This window comes from Hipposideros armiger, unplaced genomic scaffold (assembly GCF_001890085.2).
Source record: "Hipposideros armiger isolate ML-2016 unplaced genomic scaffold, ASM189008v1 scaffold_342, whole genome shotgun sequence".
Lineage (NCBI taxonomy): Eukaryota > Metazoa > Chordata > Mammalia > Chiroptera > Hipposideridae > Hipposideros > Hipposideros armiger.
The window spans coordinates 1,009,899-1,027,083 of record NW_017731692.1 but is presented as its reverse complement, the minus strand read 5'-3'; positions in this window follow the sequence as shown (position 1 = coordinate 1,027,083).

Below are 17,185 nucleotides of genomic sequence, written 5' to 3'. Positions count from 1 at the left end.
TCATAATTTATACAGAAGTGCAGTTTGGGTCAGCTGCAGCCCAGTTCAGTTCTGTCCACTGGTCTCTTCCTTGATCAACGTTGGTCAGGCAGAAAGGCTTCTTTTGCCTGTGGGAGGGCTGAGTAAGCAGCAGCCTGGCGTTCACAGCCCAAGAGCCTCTCCACCCACTCAAAGACCCAGTCTTTGTGTGCTGCCGGCCACAACATCACATGAAGCTGGCAGTCTGGCTTCCTATTGGTCAGTTTCCAGGTGGGGCCATTTTTTCCCACTTTACCCCACAAGAATAGAAAATTTCACCTTCTCTTCCTCTTTGCCCTCCGTCCCTAAGCTCCTTTGTGTTGTCCCTACTAATCTAAGGGGATCTGCTCTAGGATTCTTTTTTCATTTTTTTCCTTTCCTCCCCATTTGGCTTTTACCTTAAAGACATCAGGCAATTCCTATACCTTCCTCTAGATGTCTAAACCCTGTTAGGTACTGTTGACTACTCAAAACTTTGGGGTTTGGGCGTGTACTTCCTGCCTCTCCAGGAAGTCTTAAAATGGAAGTGTTTTTCAGTGAAAGGGTGGTAGACCCTCAAATCCTATCTTGACCCCTTCCTCAATTTTCACAGCCCAGCTGCTGGCAGGGGAACCACCGTATCCATCTTCACCCCTCTTTTTGTAAGCCTGATCAAAATGAGGAAGTATGTGGTGATGTAAGTATTAGACAAAATCGTTCCTGGTGCTTGATGTGATAGACACCATCTAAAGAAGAAAGTTGCTCTCAGTAACCACCAGTTCACCCCAGGAGGGGTGGGCCCATATCACCTAAACTGTTCTTGAAAGTAATGTTTTTACATAGATAAGTAGGCCCATTGAGTTGTTTACTGCTTTGGAATATACAGTTCTTAACAAGCACATGCTGCTTGGCTACAAGCCACTTGTGTTCCTGGAGGCTATATAGGCCACACCCCCAACCCCTTTTAGGTACACAGATCCACCGTCATGCTGCTGCCCAAGACTGCTTCTTTCCATAAGTTCCTTCAATAAGCTCTTTGTTTAATTCTGGAATTGGCGTCATCTTTCTTTGGTCCTCCTTTGGAAGCTAGTTCTAGTATATCTTGGGAAATTTTCCCAGCAGTAGGGCTGGCTTAAAATTCTCTGGAGGTGGGACACACAAATCCTCGGATCCTGGAAGAAGTTATAAGAGGCTTCAATGTTAAATTACAATCTGTTGTGTGTTCGGGGGAGGGGCCCCTTTTCTAAGTGCCTGTGTGCTTTGAGAGGCAGGTACCTTGTAGACCAAGTGGATGCCATGCTGGTTGGAGATAACCTTGCCAACAGCAGGGGTCTTGATGCATTTATTTATTCTATTTGTGTACAACAGGTCTACTGATACATTCATTCATTACGCATCTAGTATGTGCTGAGCATTTTGCTAGGAGTTGAGGATAATCCATATAATGATCAGTTCCAGCTTTCATGGGGTAAATAGTCTGATGGTAGAGACTTGCCACAGATGGATTAAAATGACATATGCAATTACATACCATATATATATATATATATATATATATATATATATTTTAGATTTTATTGGGGAATTGGAGGAGGGGAACAGTGTTGGGGAATTGGGGAAGGGAACCAGCCAAGTTGTTGTTCTTCAATCTTAGTTATGGAGGGCGCCAGTCGCCATCTGGCTTCCAATCGGCAGCTCGTGGCCTCTAAGTTCAAGGTGCTGTGTTCAATCTTAGTTGCGGGTGGACGAAGCCACCATCCCGTGCGGGAGTTGAACCAGGCACCCTTGTTGTTAAGAGCGCATGCTCTATGCACTGAGCCATCCGGGTGGCAGCTCAGCTCAAGGTGCCAAGTTCAGTCTTAGCTGCAGGTGGGCATAGCCCACCATTAAACAGGCAGTCTTGTTGTTACACCAACTGAGCTATCTTGCCACCTGTTGGCAGCTCAGCAACAGGTCAGCTCGGGCGCAGTGTCACTGGCCCATGTGGGAATCGAACTGGCAGCCCTGTTGCTCAGAGCTTGCGCTCTTAAGCCAACTCTTAACCAACTGAGCCACTTGGCTGGCCCTACATACCATATTAAACACACTAAAGGGAAAGAAAGAACACTGAGCTGAGTAATATAATGAAACCTACTTTAGACTGTGAGTGAGAGAAGGTGCGTCTGAGCAGGACTTTTAAGCTGAGACCTGCAGGATGAGAGAGAGCCAGACCCGTGAAGAGTTGGTACAGCTTGTTCTAGGCAAGACAGTAATACAAAGACTGAACTGAAAACTCTAGGATGTAAGTTTGTAGTAGTGAAGTGTGAGGAGCACTGAGCACCATTCCTGGCATATATAATAATTAACATTTATTATATTCTATAGTAAGTTGCTATTCCTAAGTGTGTTACAACCATTAACTCATTTAATCCTCATACTAACCCCACAATGGAGGTTCTGTTCATGTCTCCATTTTACAAATGAGAAAACTACACAAGTCAGTATGCAATAATGGTGACTATTAATATTGAAATCAGTAATTTATTCAACAATGTCACATCAAGCATTGTCAGATTCCTGGCAGATTTCATTTTGTTCATTTCTGACCTTTTCACAGCTCATTTAGATCCTTCTTACTGGGCTCTCTTCTTCTGTGTGATTTGCAAATTTAAAGCTAGTTTTTAAATCTGTTGTTCAAGTTATTGGTGGAAAATCTTTTAACACTGCTAATCAGGTTTTATAGAAAAACTCATTTGCTGTATCTTTCCTAGTCAGCAATACCTCTTTGAATTCCATTCCATTCAATAAACGTTTATTGAGAACATACTCATTGTCCAGGATGACCCTGGAGATGCCAAGACAAGATCCAGAAATTCAAAATCAAGGAATGAAACCAACACATACAAATGGCTGTAATAGAATAGGATCCAAGCTCTGCTTGTCTTATAGTTGAAATCCAAATCCAAATGAAGTAGTAATTAATTCTGTGGCTGCTGACTGGAAAGAATATGACCTATGGTCAAGTAGACGACACCCAGCAGGCGTGTTCTTAACCTTAGTTTACTTTCTTGTTTGCTTTTTAGATAATAAGTGTGTAACTTGTCAAAAGCCTTTTCAATATGAAGGTGTAACACTTCCACATTTTGAAATTTGCTGCCCTCATGTATCTGATTTGTCAGAGGAGAAGAATTGTTCTGTTTTGTTTTTTTCCCCAATGACCTGGTGTTTCTTTTTTTTCTTTTTTAAGCTGAGCCATCCTGCCACCTGTTGGTAGCTCAGCGGCTGCTCAGCTCAGGCTGGACATCGAACCGCTGTTGCTCAGAGCTCAAACTCTTGAGGGACCTTCTTCTTTTTTTTTTTTTTTAAGATTTTATTGGATAATTAGGGGAGGGGAACATTGTTGGGGAACTGGGGAAAGGGACCGGCCAAGTTCTTCAGTCTTCGTTGTGGAGGGCGCCAGTCACTATCTGGCTTCCCGTCGGCAGCTCGTGGCCTCTAAGCTCAAGGTGCTGTGTTCAATCTTATTTGCGGGTGGGCATAGCCACCATCCCATGTGGGAGTCGAACCAGCAGCCTTTTTTTTTTAAGCTTTTTTTATTGGGGAATTGGGGGAAGGGGAACAGACGAGTTGCTGTCCTTTTGTTCTTCAGTCTAGCTGTGGAGGACGTTGCTTCACTGGCCCAAGTTGGCACCATCATTGTGCTCTTCCCGGGTGAGGCAGATCAGTTGCTGGCTTCTGGACAGCCGCTCACAGCAGCTGCTGGCCCCTCACGCTGGCTGCTGGCTACACACAGTAGCCCATGGCAACCCACTGCATCAGGGGCTGCTGCCTATGCCTACCTGGCAACTCATGGCAGCCCAGCTCCAGGTTGAGCTGTTGTTCAGCATCTTAGCTGTGGAGGGCAGTGTCACTGGCCCTCATATGTGGGATCCGAACCGGGGCCCTCTGCCATCCCAAGCCAGCTCTTAACCATCGCGCCACTCGGCCAGTCCCCAGCAGCCTTGTTTTTAAGAGCGCACGCTCTATCCACTGAGCCACCCAGGTGGGGCAGCTCAGCTCAAGGCGCTGAGTTCAGTCTTAGTTGCAGGTGGGAATAGCCCACCATCAAGCAGGCAATCTTGTTGTTACAATAACTGAGCCAGCTCAGCAGCAGCTCAGCTCCGGCGCAGCATCGCTGGCTCATGTGAGAATCGAATCGGCAGCCCTGTTGCTCAGAGCTCGAGTTCTTAAACCAACTCTCAACCAACTGAGCCACTGGGCTGGCCCCGATTTGGTATTTCTTAATTACCTACTGGTTAGGTGAAGATTCAGCCTCAAATAGATTTTTACCTTTTTTAAAAAAATTTACAAGTATGGAGGTTAATCTTTGAAGACGCACCTACTAAAATGGAATATCAGTTGTTGAAGGAGAATGGTTGCTCCATGTGCTTATTTCTAAATTAAGAAGGAACTGAATTTTTGCAACAAAAAACGAGTGACCTCCCCTCCCCAGCAGTGTCAGGACACTTCCCCTTGTGCTCCCTCATCCCCTCTCATTTAGGTAAGTACTGAAAGAAACAGGAAAGGGGAACTGTGCAGCTGGCCCCTAAGCAACCAGCCCAGTCAATGCTGATTACAGCTTTGTATTTGCAAACAAAAAGATAAAAAACTACAGAAGTTCCTCATTTGTATTTGAATGGGCACAAAATTCCCCTTCCAGAGGGACCTGGCCTTGTCCCTCATCCATTTTCAAAGAGTGATTTCGGGCCATGAACAGTCAAACCTCTTCTCTAGGCGGCAAGTGTGAATTTTTGCTTCCTGAATCATTTCCTATATCTGAAATGTCTACATCCAATGAGGCAAGAATACCACAAAAGGATGAAAGGATCCAACAACCAGTACATCAGCAGAAAACGCAATAACACCAGTGTTAGAGAACCACATTCCAAGGAGAGGTGATGGCAATGAATTTATTTGAAGTCTTTTCTGATTCGCACCCTGATAGGGCCCTTTTTCTCTCTCATCTTGTGGTTGACTCTATCTATCTAAGAATGTAATTTTTTTTTTAAGGAGCAGAATATAAATTATAATGTAATTATTCAGACAGATGGAAAATGATATCCTAGCCCTCTCTCTGTCCACCAAAGGTAGTAAAACACATGTGACATTGGCCCTCAACTTGGTCACCGCATGGCAGAGGGGCCTCAAAACAGCGGTTTTAACTTGGGTCTGTGAACTTGGGTGGTAACACAAAGTTATATCTTTATTTTCTCTCACAGAAATTTAGCATTTCCTTCAATTACGGATGTAGGCAACATATTAGAATAGTGATGGTAGCACCTGTGATTTTGTCACCAAGAGAAATCACAGATCTTTTCAAATCACATGACAATTGTTGCAAAAACTTTTATTTATGCTTATCTCTACCTCAGATCATGATTAGATATTAGAGGTGCTGCTAGATCTTGTTATTTACAAGGCTACTAAAGAAACACACGTGTTACCATGTCATAAGCTTATTATTTTATAACTATCTCAACATAGGTGTTTTCCTTTGTAATCCTACCTATTTTATTTTATTTCTTTTAATTTATAAAATGTCTTAAAACTTAAAAACATTCTGAGAAGAATCCATAGATTTCACCCAAACTGTCAATGAAGTCCACGCCCCACTCCCACCCCACCCTCAACAACAACAACAACAAATGTAAGAACCCCTTTGGAGGCTCTTGTATTGTCCTCATTGTTTTGGGTGATTTCAGCATTGCCCCATTGCAAGAACACAGCTTCTGTATAGTGGGGCCTATAAAATTATTAATTTAGTGCATTTCATATGGTTTTAATTACCTGTTTTCCAATAACACACCTTCACAAAAACCCCAGATACAGTATAATTGTGAAATACGGAGCCATTTGATCTTCAAATCGCTGGTTAAAACGCATCAGCTTTCAGCTATTCAAGAGCTGACTGTCTGAGCCCTGAATTGCCAAAGTCCCTTTTTCTCCCTGGCTTCCTTTTTGGCTGTTTACCATGTGGTGCTTTCACTATGGGCCACAGGTACACCGACAGATAAGCAGGACACCCAGGGGAAATGACATTCAAATCTGACAATTTTCCTACATCACTAAGAAGTTGTGGATGGGTGAAGGTTGAAAGTGTTGATTAGATTAAGATTTTCGATAACCTGTGGATTTCAATTACCATGCCATCCCTGTCCCAATGTCTTTTTTCTCCCCCTACCACTGCACCCCTGTAGCTCTAATGAGATGCTTATCAGATGCTATTTTGTGTTGTTAGTTATCTTTGCAGTGCATGCGCTCAGAGTTCATGGAACCTGTGTTATTCTCCACTTGGGTTGCCTCTGGTGCCTGGCAGACAGTACACCCACCATGAACAGGTGCGGATGAATTGAATAGCTGTCTACTGTGCCTATTTAGCAGGACTTCATGCTTGAAGATGCCAGTGCTTACATGATTATTTTCCATCTTGTGTTTGGTTATGCAACATCTAGTCCACAAATACTGAACACTTACTATGTGACAGGCATCATGCTAGATATTAGAGACAAAGATGAATATGACACAACCACTTTCCCCAAGAGTCTAAAGCCATGAGGATACCAGACAACAAATATTGCATGGAGTATAATGAGAGCAAAGATAAAAGTATGAACCAGGTATGTTGGGGGCACCAAGGAGGGATTGGTCAATTCTGGAGAACAGGGGTCAAAGAAGATGCTAGAGTCAGAACCTGAAGGGTGAGTAGGACTTGGCCAATGGGAAGGGGAGGTGGAGACTTTTCAGGAATGGAGAACTGCTGATCTCTCAGTACTGGAGCAGCAGACGGTGCTCTTGACCTAACCAACACCCGTTTCCTCCACTTTCCTCCTTCTTCCCCACTAATAGGCCCCTAGTTTTACATCTGGAAAGATCTCAAGAAGGGTGAGCTCCTTTACCAGACCCAGGCTCATGAGCCAGTCAGGAGCCAATCATGGTCATTCTTTTTCTCTTTGCCAGTGATTGGTTTAGAGCAGGCATGTGACCATGTTCTGGTCAACGAGCTATACAGGGATGCCGGCTCAGGGCCTTCCTTTTGGACATTAAACAAAAACCAGCCTTGCTAGGAGAAAGCTAGCTTTCCGCTTCTTGTCTTGAAAACTATGATATTTGCAGCTGTGGTAGCCATCTTGTGACAGCAGAAAGACAAGAAGAGCCCGAGGGCTCTTTGATAGTGACACTGAATAGCAACCAATACCGGTAACAACTGGACTCCTTGTGTAGAAAAAAATTAACTCCTACTTATCCATGCTACAGTTGTTTTTCCCCCCCTTATAACTAAACACATCATAATTGATTTACTTAGCTTTTGTAATCTGTTTTTCACAGGTCTCCCCAGGGGTACCAATGAGATCACATGACTACTACCCCCGAGTTTTACTGGCTTTTTATCCCTGACCTGCATAACTTTAGGACTCAACTCCTTCTCGCTTCCATCTCTCTAGTCATTTCAGGGAAAACCCTGGGGAACATCTTTGAGAATGTGATTTCTTCCCTGCTACTCGGTATCACTCCCCCCACCCCCTCCACCCCCATGCTGAATCAGTACTCTGTGCCAAGCTAGGAGGAAGCTCTTCTCTCTGACTCAGTGTTTCACTCTTTCACAAGCCCCCCAAATGGTGTGAATGCCTTGAATGTCATAAACCTTTGGTCAAAATATGCTTTCTATCTCCTGCCTACCCCTGCTCTCTATAGGGCAATGTCTGAGGAATAGAAAGCATACTGTTTTCATTTACTTTTCTTTGTGTCTTTCCACAGAAGCTTAGCATCAATTTCCTCCTTTAGACAGAACAAAACAATAACAAAAGCCCCCAGGCATATCAACCCATGCCAATAAATGCCTCAGAGTTCAGGTTTACTGCCCCCCCCCCCCCCGGACAACTACTCTTCAATTAGCTCAGCCCAGAGTACAGTTACATGTACTCATGAAGCAGTGAGAACATAATATTGCAAAGATAGGCAGACATGTTACATATCAAGCTAAGAGGTGTAAACTGCAATTTCTAAGCCAGCACTTCCCAACAAGTGTGCCTTACTGTGTGTTGAGACACCACCCTGCTCTCTCAGCCCTTGGGACTACTGGGCAAAGCGTGGCAGCCAGAGCCCTCAGGCTCACTGGAGTGGCCTTGTGTGGGTCTAGTAGGGTGGAGCCAAGCGGAGTGGGGCCTAATGGGGCCATGACATGAAAAGATTGGGAAACAATGGGGAGTCACTGAGGGATTTTTAACAGGAAGTAACCTAATCACCCTTCCATTTTGGAATAAAATGAGAGGACAATGCAAAGGCTGGATTGGAGGAGTGGACAGTTAGCCTGGGACCAAGAATACTAGTCTCATAGCTATGAAGGGATGAGGAACCAAACTAAGGAGTAGGTGTGAGAAAACAGAAAGGACCTGGAATATGAGAAATCTTAAGGAGATAAACTCAATGGGCTTGCTGGTTGATTAGATATGGGGAGAGAGGGAAGTGTCCAGGATGACTTCCAGCTTTTGAATTGAGAAATTGAGTGGACCATGGTATCATTCAGAGATTGGGAACATGTGGGGAAAAGGTGTGGGAAAAAATTAGTTTGAGGTGCTGTAGAGTTTCCAAGGGAGATGACCAGTAGACATTTAGACATATGGATTTCAAGCTTAAGAGATCACTCTAGTGTAGAGGTTTTGGAGTCATTAGCAGGTTAAGTGATGGTGAAAACCCATGAGCATTGGTGATATAGACTAGGGAGAATAGAGCAGTGATAAGAAAGTGCTAAAGACAGAGCAAGCCATAGAAGCTCAAATCAAACTGGCTCAAGTCAAAGGACCAGGACTGAAAACTCAGTTCTGGTAGGTGTCTCTCTCTCTCTCTCTCTCTCTCTCTCTCAGTCTCATCTCTGCTTCTCTTGGAATATTGGCCTCATTGTCTCCTATTTCAGACAGGACTTTTCTACTAAGCAAAAAGTAAAGTCACTGGTAGCCCCAGATTGTTCATCCAGTAAAAAATTTTTTTCTCCCACCATCTGTATAACAATCCCTGGGAAGAACTCTGATTGGTTTTGCTTGGGTCACATGACCTATCCTTAGACCAAATACTATTGCCAGATATGGAGCACTTGGGTTGGCCAGACCTAAGTCATGTGCTGACATCTGGTTGGGGCTATTGACCAGTGGCAGGTTCTATCAGCAGAAGGAGAGGAATGGTAAAGCTTCTCGGGCCGATAAATATAGTTACCATGATCCCCAACACATCAAAATTTAAAGAGGTAGTTAGAAAAAAGGGAACCAGCAAAGGAGATAGAAAGTTGACATGTCAGAGTAGATTATCAGCTTTTCAGAGGTCAAGAACTGTGTCTTGTTCCTATCTGTTTCCTCCTTCCCTCACCCTCTGTTACCGAGTGCTATGCCTATACTCAATAAGTGTGTATGAAATGGATTCATAAACACTCCACATAATAAGTAGTGGGGATCTGTTGAAAGATGTAACAAAGACTGACACCCTATAAATATGATTTAGATAATTTACAAAAGCACATTTTTTTATAGACTTTTTTTTTTTTTAAGATTTTTATTGGGGAATTGGGGGAGGGAAACAGCGCTGGGGAATCGGGGGAAGGAGAACAGACAAGTTGCTGTTGTTTTGTTCTTCAGTCTAGTTGTGGAGGATGTTGCTTCACTGGCCCAAGCTGACACCATCATTGCACTCTTCCCGGGCGAGGCAGATCAGTCACCAGCTTCTGGACGGCCGCTCACAGTGGCTGCTGGCCGCTCACGCTGGCTGCCGGCTACACATGGTAGCTTATGGCAGCCCACTGCAGCAGGGGACTGCAGGCTACGCCGTCGCCGGCGACCAACGGCAGCCCAGCTCCAGGTCGAGCTCTTGTTCATCATCTTAGCTGTAGAGGACAGTGTCACTGGCCCTCATATGTGGGATCCAAACTGGGGCCCTCTGGCATCCCAAGCCAGTTCTTAACCAACATGCCACTCAGTTGGCCCTACAAAAGCACATTTTTAAAGTACCTAGCCACCACTGACATAATTATTAATAGATTCTCTGAAAAGAGCTAATCTTTTCCATGATTTGGATCAAGGCACCATACCAGTTTGGACCAAAATAGTTAGTTTAGAATTTGATTTGGGAGTGTCTTATGGAAATCAAGTGGTGTTGTTTTAAATAATTTTTTTGTTGTTGCTCTGTTCCAGGGCTGACTGTAATTTCATGCTGCGTTTGCAAGCCTGCAGACAGACACCTTAATTACTACCGATGCCAGAGAGAAAGAAGAGGGCTAATCAAATCTTTATTAATCGGTGACATACTTCCAACTTTGGGGAACAGATGCCAGGGAGGAATGAAAGCTTGTAAACCACAGTAAACCACCACCAACTCCCCTCAGGTAGTGAATATGTGTATTTATTTTCTTGTCAAGTTCCTTTTATATCCACTAGGGGGAATCCTGCTGTGCATCAAAGCTTGGCTGTTTCTATGCATAATGGAATGACATGCCCATGAAAACTTGCTTGTCTGTTGATGGGATTGTCCTCCACTCTATAAGGGCTCAGAGATCTGGCATGTTGTCATATTTTTCAACCAAATGTGAGGATATTATTCAAGGTACTTTAAAGAAAATCACTTGTTTAAATTCTCACTGGATTTAGAAAGGATCCACTAACCATCTTAGATGAAAGTTTTTATTGTCAACAGAAGTTTCTGTCATGAAAAAGAAGGGTTTTTATTTGCTAGGATCTTTGCTTATTGAAACATAGGAAATGTCAAATCTGTGCCCTTTCAATTCTAAAGAGCTTAATTTTAAATATCTATTAATGCTCAGTGGAGTTCTTAAAGTATTATTGGCACTCAGCTGATAATTATTATAATTATTATAAGCTTGTCTAACATAATTACAGTATAAAACTCTTCCCTTTAAAACACAAAGCCATTTCAAACAAAGTTTGAAAGGTGCTATAAATTAACAAATAATTCAAATGCAATGCTCAGACTCCCATTCAGTGGTTATTCCTTCATCTTGTCGATAACATTTTTTTTGTGGCTGGGTATCCTTTTTGTGTGTGTTCTCTGTCTCTGCAGAGATAATCAATCCACAAATTAGTAAATATGCATTGTGCATATGCCAGGTGAAGTCATTCTATCTGGGGTTATGGGCACCTCAAGGAATGACCCCTGATCCTAAAGATTGTACAGTGTTTACTGTTCAGTTCAACCGATGTGTGTTGACCACTGAGCCTGTGCAGGGCTCAGTAAGCTGCCTAAGGACGGAACCACCAGCCTGCTTCCTGCCACACCTCTAGCCCTCAGGACATACTTAGCACAGGGCAGGTTCTCAGGAAGTGTTAAAGGAATGAGCAGTCAAGTGAACAAAAAGTTTGAGGCATAAAGGGAATTATGGAGATAAACTGAATAAGACACTATCACTGACCTCAAAGAAATGACAGTAGAGGAGAAGACCTACTATATACGCCACTCACGCATAGTCTATAATGTAAATTGCAGTATGTAAATGCTATCGTAGACTGGCAAGTAAAGTGCTACTCAACTTCAGAGGGGGGAATTTGTAACCAGGCAGAGGAATTAGTTCCGTTAAACAAATTCAAAAGGCGAGTTGAGCGCACTGCTAACACAGAGCCTGGCAAGGAGGAGATATTACCATTCGGGAATAAATGAATGAACACTTACTACACACTGAGTCCTCTGCTAGTCCCTGGGGGCACAAAGATGACTTAAAACTGGATTTCTCTTTTAATTTATTTTTAGGGGCTCATAGTCCAATAGAGGATTAGCTTTCCAGAAAGACTCCCAGGAGAAAGTGACTTTTAAGCTGGGCCTTGAAGGATGAGTAGGAGTTTGCAAGGTGGACAAGAGGGGAAGGGTGTTTTAGAAGAAAAGCACAGCATATACAAAGGCACACAGTATGAAAGGGCCTGGCTTGTTGAGAGGATATCTCACTGTTAAAAATGGAAACCAGTACCAAGTGTAAAGCCCTACATATGAAAATCCCTTAATAACTACTTGGATTTTTGACGGTAATGTGCCAAAAGGTGAACACAGATCTTTAAGTGCTGGTCAAACCCAAGTAAATGTGCTCAGTCCTAGGCATGTGCCCAGGAAATGCCAGTTAAAATTCCTTCTTAAGGATGGGATTTGAAATGGGTGTTATGGGCTCAACTGTGTCCCCCCAAAATTCATATGTTGAAATCCCACAGTATCTCAAAATGTGGCTGTATTTGGAAATACTGTGTGAGGTTTTCAAAGGAGTAAAATAAGGCCATTGGAGTGGGTCCTAATCCAGTATGACTGGTGTTCTTATAAAAAGAAGAAATTTGGACAGAGATATGTAGCGAGAGAAGACCATGTGAGACACCGGGAGAAAGTGGCCCCTTACAAGCCAAGGAGAGTGGCCTCAGAGGAAACCAACTCTGAGATCAAGGTGATCTCAGACTTCTAGGCTCCAGAACTGTGAAATAGATTCTGTTGTTTGAGTACCCCCAGTCTGTGGTATTTGTTATGGCAGCCCTAGGAAACTAATACAATGGGTTACCTCAGCATTAGAGACCTGGAATCTAATAATGGTAATAGTAATAATAATGTTATTATTATTGAGCATTTCCTGTGTGTCAGGCATTGTACTAAATGAATGAACATCTCATTTAATATGCTTGAAAACTTCATGAGATAGATGCCATTTTTCCAGCCTCCAATGAGGATGATGAGGCTCAGAGAGCCCAAGGCTACATAGTTACTGAGTAGTGGCACTGGGTGTGTACAAAGAAAAAGCACCTCTTCCCTTGGGCACACCGAACCCCATGCCAAGTTGCAGGGCTTGGGGAGCAGAAGGCAGGCTAGATTTCAGTCCTTCTTGCCCGGGTGCCCTTGTGTAGGGCTAACCCTTTGTGGTAGCCCACTCTGTACCCAAGCACTTAAGCATTATACTACACTGCCTCAGGGGGTGGGGTGGCTAGGGGAACACCTCTGAGGAAGGAGCAGGTGGGTGCATAAGGGATCCTGAGAGCTGGGCATGCAAACCTCACAGCTGGCAATGAGGCACGCTGGAGTCGGGGTCCATGAGTTCTAGGTCCTGGTGGGTGGGCTTCCAGTGGTCCTACACCCCCAAGGGGCCCTTGATTCAGGCCAGCTCTGCTAACTGACCTCAGTCAGCAGAAAATCCAATTTGCTAGGATCACATACCTGTCCTGTCACTATCACCCCCAAATCAAAGAGACTGAGAAATGCATCTTTGACTATTTGTCTGTGAACGTAAGTGTGGCTTTCCTCACAATTAAAGCTCCTGAATGTCCCAAATTTGCAGCTTTCATAGCGGGGGAAAAAAGCCTCTGATGGCGTAAATATTTAATCACCATTAAGATGTCCAATAAATGAGAAGAGTCAGGTTTTGAATTGGCTGGTTCAAATGATTACAGTGCAGAAGTCATAGCAGGGTAAAAATAAAGTACCCTGTAAAAAAGTACCATCTCAGAACTCAAGATGGTTTCTATTTCTATTCCATAGAACACTGTGTGTCACCTATCCCTGAGCCATAAAGGCACCAAGAATACCCGATTTATCTTTAAATAATAGTGAAGGGGGAAGGGGTAGGTGAGGTCTGGAGATGAGGGAGTATGGCAATCTCTTAATAATCCTGTCTCGATAGTAATGAATAAAAATGGAATTTCTAGACTGTATTGAAGGGACTGTTGGAACTCAGACATAAGGAGAAATGTCTAAAAAGGAAAACTCAGTATGTTCAGTTTTGTCTTATTTGAAAATATACTTCAAATATTCAGCAGTGTTTTAGAGGTCATGACCACCCCTGTCCCTGCCACCTTCTGAACCCTTAGCCCCCAGTAGTTCCCGATTGACTTTTAAGACAAAGCTTTTACTTTTATGATTTGCTGGAAAAAAAATATAATCCTACCCAGTCAGGCTTCCATTTGTCTGTATCACTAGGTTGAACTTAGTATAGAAAAGCCTGTGCAAAGGGAAGAAAAATGGAGCTATTTCCATCGTCAGATTTTGGGGAACCAAACGCTTGGGGAGAAAGACCAGCAGTGCCTTGAGCCTAGCAGTCAGTCTTTCATGCTTTCCATCAATGGACAAACAGAATACACAGGTTTATTATTGATTGATTGATTGATTGATTGATTGATTTGTTTACTTATTTATTAAATATTTTATTGGGGAATCGGGGAATGGGAACAGACAAGTTTCTTTCCTTTTGTTCTTCAGTCTAGTTGTGGAGATCGTCGCTTCACTGGCCCATGATGGTATTATCATTGCACTCTTCCTAGGTGAGGCAGTTGCTCACCGGCCATTGGATGGCCGCTCACGGTGGCTCATGGCAGCTCATGAAAGCTCACGCCAGCTGCTGGCCAGCCCTACTGCAGCCTACGCTGTCGCCAGCAACTCACAGCAGCCCAGCTCCAGGTCAAATGTTGTTCACCATCTTAGCTGTAAAAGGCGCAGCGTCACTGGCCCTCATGTGGGATCCGAACCGGGCCCTGCTGCTCAGAACTGGCGTCCCAAGCCAACTCTTAACCAGCGCACCACTCGGCCGGCCCCCAGAACACACAGGTTTAAATATCACGCTAGGTTAAGCCTTCATCCATGTTTGGAGGGAGGTTGGTTCATCAGTCATGGTTCTGGCAGGAAACAGGTGACACACACAAAGAAATACATTGATGAAGGGACCATGGCGGAGGTGTGGGCAGGATGAAAGGGGGCCAGTAAGGGCTAGAAACAGAGGGAGGCATTGGCTCCCATAGGACTGAGGAGTAGGGTAAGGGAGTGGTTATAACCCAGAGAGGGCTGTGACTTCAGCTGTAGCTGTAAGGGAGGGCAGCCCATTGGATCTGTGGCCCTGGATCTTCCTCCAGTGGGGAGGGAGCTGGGAGAATAAGTATCTGGATGTTACTCTAGCCACTACCCCTGCGTCTTGTGCTGGGGCCTCCCATTGGCTGAATCCACCACTAGCCAAAAGGCAAGGGAGATGTCCATAAATGTCAAACTTCTGGGCTTAGAGCACAATGGAAAAGGGTGGGGAAATGGTCTGTAAGGAGAAATGGAGAATATCAAGCACAGATGGGAAAAAGGAAATACACAGGGGGATTAGAGAAGGGTGGAAAGGCAAGGTGAATGCTCAGTCTCCCATGGGATTTGCACCTGAGATTCTATGCATGAGGCTTTGCGTCTCCAAGAGATGCTGTTTGCACCTCCATATTCCCAGTGCCATCCCTGGGGCGGGTGACAAGTGGGGTTGCCCTCGCCATGGGGACAATGTGCCGAGATTACCTCCAGCAATAACCCATGCTCAGAGCTGATGTCAATTGCTTCTTGCCCACCTTGGTGAAAATATTGCCTAGGGCATAAGAATGAGAAAGGGTGCCAGCTTGGTGGTGAGCACTAGACCGCTCACTGCCAAGTCCAGCAACTTTATTGTCAGCTCAGAGCATCTTCCCATCAGAATCACAAGAAACAGAAGGATGAGTGACTCTGATGTTATCTGTGTGTTCATCTTATCTTCTGCTATTCATTTCAAGATTTTGAGTTATTATTAATATGAGGGCCTGGTTTCTGGCAGCTCTTCTCTTTGAATGGGTTTATGCCAAGCTGCCAGTTATCAGAGGATTCGGGGCCTAGGAATATGCTGACAGGGAGTCTCCTAACTGTAATGGCAGAACAGAGACATGGGAAAAGACATTGATTAAAGAGGGGTCAGCATTTTGTGTCTAGTTCTTGGTGCCCTTTTGGCTTCATATTTCAAAAAAACAGCAAGAAAAATATGAGCAGGAACAGACTTGAATTTTGTGAAAAATCAGTGAACGGCTAGAGACCAAGAGATGGCTCATTCAGTTACAGAGATTCCCCAAATCTGAAGACATAATTAACCAATGAATTTGTGTACTTCATGCAGGGTGAACTCTAGCTGGCCTGGAAAAACACTGTGATGGCTAATGATTTACCACATTTTGTTTTCAACTGGTCTGAGACTCTTGACCAGTGATTGTTTTGGAGAATGTTTTGAAGAAAGGGCTCAAGAGAAACTTCATGACATGGAGTAGATACTACATGAGAAGTGAGGTACTAGGGTGCCAGGTTGATGTCCTAAACAGCAGTCTCTTCAAACCATCTGACATAGGCAATAGTTCATCCATCCCTAGAGCTGAGTATAGGCCCTTATTTAGCTTAAAGGAAGTCATTTTGACCTTGAGTAATGAACTGTTTCCTTGTACATCCAATCTATTCTCCCATCAAAATTGTAACTCTGCTGGTGAATGACCATGAGCTGTTAAGCCATGATGTGGGAAAAGGGGACAATTGTAATGTTGCGGGGGTGGTGGTGGGGTGAACCCAAATTCCACCTACTGAAGGAACACCATGGAACCTTCATTACTTTAACCAAAGGCACAGGCACTTATCATCAAGCATAAGAATGCTCAGCGATTGCCTGGGGCCATGTTAGATGAGCAGGGAAGGTGATGTTGCAGTCCTTCAGCCACTTCTTAACTGTGCTGCGTTTGACTGAGTTTTCATGTTGATTGAACTGCATTCAACTCGCCTCTCAGCTTCAATTCAAACTTATTAAATGGTTCTTCATCTTATCTGCTTTCAACCATCTACTCATCAGCAGATGAGAAAGGAGGATGGCTCATTTCTTTTTCCTGTCAGTCACCAAATAGGGGCTGGGAGCTTTGATAAGGGCCTCTGTGTGGAAGACCACATAGATGTGAGCAGAGCTGTGGAGAAGGAAGTGACCTGTCTTAAGTCTTAGAAGGACGACACTGGTACTATTCGACCCCCTGGATAGTGTTTTCCAAATGCTGCCCAGGGGGTGTAGCTATGTAGACAAGGCGTAAAGACAATTTGTTGACCGCCAGAACTAATCTTCATTGCTTTCCATCCCTGCTGGTCCAATCATCCCTACAGAAGGCTGTGAGATTTAAAAAAAAAAAAGGCAGAAAGAAAACTGAAGCACCAATGATAGCCATCTTGTGACTGTGACCAATTGCCTACTGAACAGTTCTTAATGTCCCGAGTCCCAGCAGGAAACCACTGAATCTATAAAGTCCTGTCCAGCAGAAATGAGTCTGATTGTGGATGGCCTGGTTAACCCAGATTGCCTTTAGTGCCTGAGGGAGTTGATACTTTCTCATTATGAAGACTTTCCCATTTAGTGAATGCTACAAAT